Consider the following 6000-nt stretch of genomic DNA (forward strand, 5'->3'; position numbering starts at 1 on the left):
ATATTGAAACCAGAAAACGTAGCAAGAAGCTATTTTAATTTCAGCCGACGTGTAAGTTTTGGGTCTATGGTTTACTGTGGTATTTATTTTGAATCAAATATGGAGGATGTTCCATAATTTTCTCGGGGCTCTGGGCTCTGGGGACTGAGTGTCTCTGCCTTTCTCTACTGGGCACAGTAGTCACATGCCAGCTGCCTCTAGGAGTTGGCACCCCTGGGTCTGGGCAGGTGCCCCTTCAGGTCAGGGACATGGCTTGGAGCCTGATGCTTTGCTTCTGGGTGAAGCCACCACATTCTGATCTTTTGCTATGGTTCTCATCAGACATGACTAGTGGGGTATTTTTGTTTTTGCAGAGAACAGACCCATGACCTCAGTGGTTTAACTGTGGATGCACCTAAAATGCTGGTTGCTTTGTGCTGACGTGGGCTGTCAGTTTAGCAGGCAACGTGCGAGCACCTGCTATGTGCAGACCCTGAGCTGGGACAGACTGGGCTCACCCTCAGCATACAAGGTAGAGAAGCCAGCAAGACCCATAGGAGATCAGCCACCTGGGTGCCAAGGAAGGCAGTGGGGAGCAGCAAGGGGGTGTTGGATATGGCAGGAGTTCATGGCTGTCATCCTGGAGAAAGTGGCAGAAGCACTCATCCTTGAAAAGGAGACAACAGCAAAGGACAGTAAAGAGTATACCCCAGGCAGAGAGTACGTGTATGTGCAGACCACCATTTTGTGGCTGTCTCTCTTTGTGGCAAGGATATCCGTATCACAATTTAGGTGCAATGTGGAGCCCTTCTTTCAGACCAGACCCAGGTTAACTGGCTTAGGTGTGTTTTCCCGGTTAGTCCTCACCAACATCCCATGAGGCCAATACACTTAGTGCCCATCTTATAGATGAGGAAACTGAGGCTCAGAGAGGTTTAGCAACTTGGGTAAGAGGCGGAGTATGGCCCCGGGCTACTCTGTGCTGCCTCTGCCCAATGCCCTCATTTGGCAGGCAGCAACTGAGCGCCTACTATGTGCAGGCCCTGAGCCAGGTGCTTCGTGGATTCAGGCCACAGCATCACATTCCAGAGTGTCCTCAGATGGCTGGCATCTCTCATTGTAATCTGGGCACGATGACCAGAGGAAGCTCCCTCTAGGGTATATGTGGGTATGGGGGAGAGGAGTGTGGGTGGGAGTCTGGAGGCCCCTGCTTTATAGCTGTGAGTTCTCCCTCATGAAAGCCTCAGTTTCTTCACCTGGAAAACGGGGCCATGATGCCTGCTGTGCAGGCCCATGTGAGGATGTTCATTGAAAGCATGTGGAAAAAGTGCTCTGTGTGTTTGGTGAGCCCTCAAACTGGGCTGACTCTCCTCAAACCACTGGGAGCGAGCTTCCCGGAACAATCTAGCCACCAGCCTTTCCTTGCAGCTGACAGGCTGCGGTCACCACTGCCACCACCACTCTGAATTATTCAAGACCCTCCAGGCCTCAGTGGCAGCCCTTCCCCTCTCCCTGCACAACCGGGCTGTCAACACCAGCCTCTGAGCCTCTGCCAGTGATCTATGGACCTCAGGGCCCCTGAGCTTCGGCCTGCTCAGGTAGGGCCATGAGTGTGATAGGGTGAGGTGTGGCTGAGCATGTGACAGTGAGCGTGTGAGAGCAGGAGGGTGTGACAGTGTGAGTGTGTGTGTGAGGGTGGCTGTGAGGGTGCGTGAGGATGTATGCAGGTGAGCATCTGTGTGAGGGCAGGTGTGAGTGTGCCACATTGTGTGTGAATGAGTGTGTGAGTGTATCTGGAGCCTGGGCTTTCCTTAGCTGCAGAAGAGCCGGGCTCAGGGAGGAGCTCCCTGTGGCTCAAGAGAACACAGTGATCTGAGAGCAAAATTCCAGCCTGGAGTGGGAGGGTGTCAGTTCACCTTTGCTTCCAGGGTCCCTTAAGGGCTGGTTGGAGTGGGGAAAAGGCAGAGAAGCAGCAGTTTAGAAAGAAGGGTATGTAGTGGTTGGATCATGAACAGGACTTGGAGTCTGTGGTCCTGTGGGGGCTCAGAACACTGTCAGATTATTTGGGTATGTGCCATTTCCCAGCAAGCTGAGACCCTCAGAAGAGAGGCAGTTGCCTCCCCCAGTCCCTGTCCTCCTCCTGGGCCTAGGAGAGCTGTGAGCCCCTGTGGGCAAGAGGTGAGGACTGTTCTCTTGGATCTGTGGCCAGGTGGAAGTTCTCCAAAGTCTTGGGGGATGGGGAGGGTACGGGGGCTCACCAGCACCTTAGTGGAGGGCCCTCACCCATAGGCAGGAAGGACAGAGCAGACCTCTCTCTGGTCCCCCCTCCTACCAATGTACTGGCCCTGGAGGGTTACTGCTTCATGTGGGGTAAGATGGAGTACCTGGGAGGTTGGGAGCTGGTGAGATTTAGGAACTGGGAGCCTACAGTGTGTGGAGGTTGTGGGGGTGGAATGTGTGTTTGGTGTGAGTGTTGGGGGCTGTGTGTTGGTGTGAGGAGGTGAGAGGCTGTCTGAGTTTGCCTTTGTATCTGTAAGATTGTATGTTTTCAAGCCCTGTAAGTGTGACTGTTTATCTGTCTTTTTGTGAGTGAGGACCTGTGTGATCACATGAGTGTGTACGATCTGTATTTGAGAGTGTATGTGTGTGGAAGCATGCTAATTGTGTGGGAGAGGTGAAAGATGATTGACAGGGAGGGGGTGGCGGGTGGGAGCCCACACTGAGTGCACAGTTTCATCCTTCCTCAGGCTCTGCTTGTCATGGCTGAAATCCCCTGGACTGCATTGGGACCATACTGCTGAGAGTCTGGTCGCTGGGCTTCAGCTGACAGAACATCAGAGCCCCAGGACCGGAGAGCCACAGGTTGGGAAGGTGAGGCAGGGTGAGGGACTTGATGATGGGGAGCAGGCAGATAGAACTGGCTACAGAGCTAGGGCTGCTGGAGCCTGATGTCTGGTCCAAGTCCCAGCTCCTCCACTCATGGGGTGAGCTGGGGCAAGTCATTTCGCTCTCTGAGCCTCAGTTTCCTCATCAGAACAATGGGCCTGTACACTAAGCATTACCCGCCCAAAATCCTAGAAGCCTGCCTTCTCCTCCTGGCTCTGGGAAGTTGACCACTGGGGAGGCCTGGGACACTGGCCTGTCTGGAGGCTGGGGAAGGATGAGATGACCCCTTCTTCCTTTCCCTGGGTCCAGAGGGCCTGACTTGTCCTATTGTACCCCTCCCATCACAGTGATCTGTGTGGGCTCATGAGAACATAAGCTAGACAGTGATCCTGTTCACCTTCCTGCATTCCGGGAAGCTTGGCCTCCAACCCCCACACCAGGGAGTGTCTTCACTCCTCCACTCCTTCCCAGGTTCAGAAGCCGGAGTGGGGGAAGTCCTGCCTGTCCCCTCTCTGACTTTACTTTCCCTTTCTAGAGCAGGGGTATTCTGGTATGGGAGGACTGAGTGTCCCTGCTGCCTGGTCCTCAGAGTTGGCTAGCTCCCCCCATACCCCTCATTCCCCTGCCTGCTTGCCTATAGAGCTGTGGCCCGGGCAGCTGTCCGGCTGAGTGGGTTAGCAACACAAGACAGATGGCGAGGGATTATCTCAGCTTCTCAGAGCACGATGGCGGCAGCGGCGGGGGTGGGGGGAAGGCTCTCACACCCTCCCCATGTGTGTGTACACACACACACACACAAATGCACACATGCAGCTCCCCGTTCCTGCCCCAGACCCAGCCCAGCCTCATGCTATTTATGAGGCAGGCAGGAAAACAAGAGGAGAGATGAGATTATGAGAATTGGTGAGAACCGTGGGACTTGGCAATCTTGTCTCTGCCCCACTTGGCTCCCAGACCACAGGCTGAACCAGCTTCTCAGGCCCTTCTTGGACCCTGCCCCTGCTATTATGATTTCTCTGCAGCTGCCACCACTGGGAATGGTACATTCAAGAGGGCATGGTTTTACAGAGAAGTTTGAGGCCCAGAGATGTGCGAGCCGCACTCCAAGTCACACAGCAAGTTTGGTTCATTAGCAGGGTAAGTTCTGGGGATTGGCAGGTGGTGGAGTCTCTTAGATGTCCTGCACTGGCTGTGGGGTCCTTGGGTCTTCTGCAAACAATGTGTGTTTGCCCTAGCACTTGATACTGCAACCCAGGGTCCCACAGGGGCATGTCACAAGGCCAGCTGCTGGCACGCAAGGACTCACAGGTGCAGCCTGTCCTTCATATACACTGTCAGGCTCTGGGTGAAGGCTATGTAGAGTTGAGTGACAGAGCTGGATCTCCAGACTGTGTCACTGTGAAAGAATTGGGGCAGGGTTAGAACCCCACTAGAGTGAATTCTCCTACCTGCCCCTCAATTTGCTACAGGCAGATGGTGGAGGGACTTTCCAGCCTCAGCCACACACTCAGGCCCCCCTACCACCACATTTGCCCCTTAACAGCCCCACTCCAAGTCCTGAGTCATCTATGCTGAGTCCCCTGGGGAGAAGTGTGGGCCAGGAAGCCAGGCAGGATTTTCGAATGGCAACCCCAGGGGGCCCTTTTCCCAGCATGGGTGGGCGGGGCCGACTCAGTGGGGAAGGCAGGGTGGAGGCCTTCTGAGAGAACTTCTCTGCTCCTAGCTGCCAATGTCTTGGCTTCGCCCCCATCCCCAAGAGTGACTCAGTGTCTGCTGGACCCGGGAGTGCGGATGCGGGGCAGTGCGAAGCTGCTTCAGGTTGCCCAGTGCCACTCCCTGCAGAGCAAACCCACTCCTCGAGGCCCCGAGGCTCCGTCCTGTCGCTGGGCTCTCCTGTGTTCACGTGTGCCTGCGTAGGCTGTCAAGTGAGACATGACCTCAGGGTCAGCCTGGCCTGCCTCTGGGGCTGCATTATTTGCGGGGTTTCCAACATTGTGATACCACCCACACTGCCCCGTCACAAACAAGACCATTATGGCGATACCACCCACACTGTCCGGTCACATACAAGACTGGCACCGCCAGGTTTCCCTGCTCCTGCTCCCTCAAACCATTGAATCAGCCCCTCTCTCGCTATTGGATGAGGGGGGCTGCCAGGACCACGCCCCTCCTCCCCATGGCCAAGGTGACCACACATCTAGGTGTCAGGGGTGGTGGGCCCACTGCAGAGCGCTAGGCCGAACTCATCTCCTGGATCCAGGCCAAGCTCCACCTCTCTGTCCCTCCAGACTCAAGTTGGTCATTTGTATCGTGAGAGCTGGACAAAACTATATCTAAGCTCCCCATCTTCCCTCAAAGCTTGGCCTGGGGAGCCCTACATGAAACCCTGGAGGTTCTGAGCCTTCCGCCACCCCCAGCGGGGGACTTTACGTTCTGTGAAGGTCTCAAAGTAACATTCTAAAGAGGCAACGTGAGAGCCAATCAGAGAGCCTATGTAAATAACGGCCATCTGATTGGCTGTCTCCTTCACGCCCTGAACGAAACTTCAACTTCATCAACTCAGCGAAGATTTTTTCCTCTGGCCTTGCGCGCCCTGCAGGAGGCGGGGCTGGGGGTCACCCGAGCCTTCTCCCAGCCGCAGGGTACCTGGGCCTGCCGAATGGGACCGCGCTGGGACAGGCGGGGGCGAGTTCGCCGCCCTGACCCTGGTCCCGCGGGCGTTATTCTGGTGCAGAATCCCCCGCGGGGAGGCCCGATAAGTAAGCCACCCTTTCTTTGTAGGACCGCCAGGGAACGGGCTGCAGGCCGCGAGTATAGAGCTTGGCTGGGCCGGATCGATATCTGCCCGCTGGACTGATGCGCGAGGGAGGCTGCGAGACAGGCTGGCTTTGCTGCCGTGTGATGGCCGCGCAGCACCCACCGACCCCCACAGCTCCCCCACCCCGCCATTTCCTTCATCTAGCGCTCCCGGGGAAACCGAGGCGGGCAAGTGGCGTAGCGATGGAGGGCGCACCCAGGGGCAGCGACGCTCCCTCGCTCTGGCTCCCAGCTCTGGTGGCGGGGGTGCGGGGGTGAGGGTAGCCCAGGGTCGCACCCTGCTCCCAACCTCGGCTCGTCCCCACCCTCCACGGTCGT

At 56.4% G+C, this 6000-nt stretch overlaps 1 long non-coding RNA gene across 1 annotated transcript; it reads right to left on the reverse strand.

Moving 5' to 3' along the window:
• Window positions 1-363: 363 nt before the first annotated feature.
• On the reverse strand, window positions 364-5271 carry LOC144329535 (uncharacterized). The gene is made up of 3 exons (XR_013394880.1): window positions 5244-5271; window positions 4172-4261; window positions 364-646 (listed from the first exon to the last, which is right to left on the reverse strand). It is a non-coding gene; the product is annotated as an uncharacterized LOC144329535 (long non-coding RNA).
• Between the last annotated feature and the right edge of the window lie 729 nt (window positions 5272-6000).

This window comes from Macaca mulatta, chromosome 6, assembly GCF_049350105.2.
Source record: "Macaca mulatta isolate MMU2019108-1 chromosome 6, T2T-MMU8v2.0, whole genome shotgun sequence".
Classification (NCBI taxonomy): domain Eukaryota; kingdom Metazoa; phylum Chordata; class Mammalia; order Primates; family Cercopithecidae; genus Macaca; species Macaca mulatta.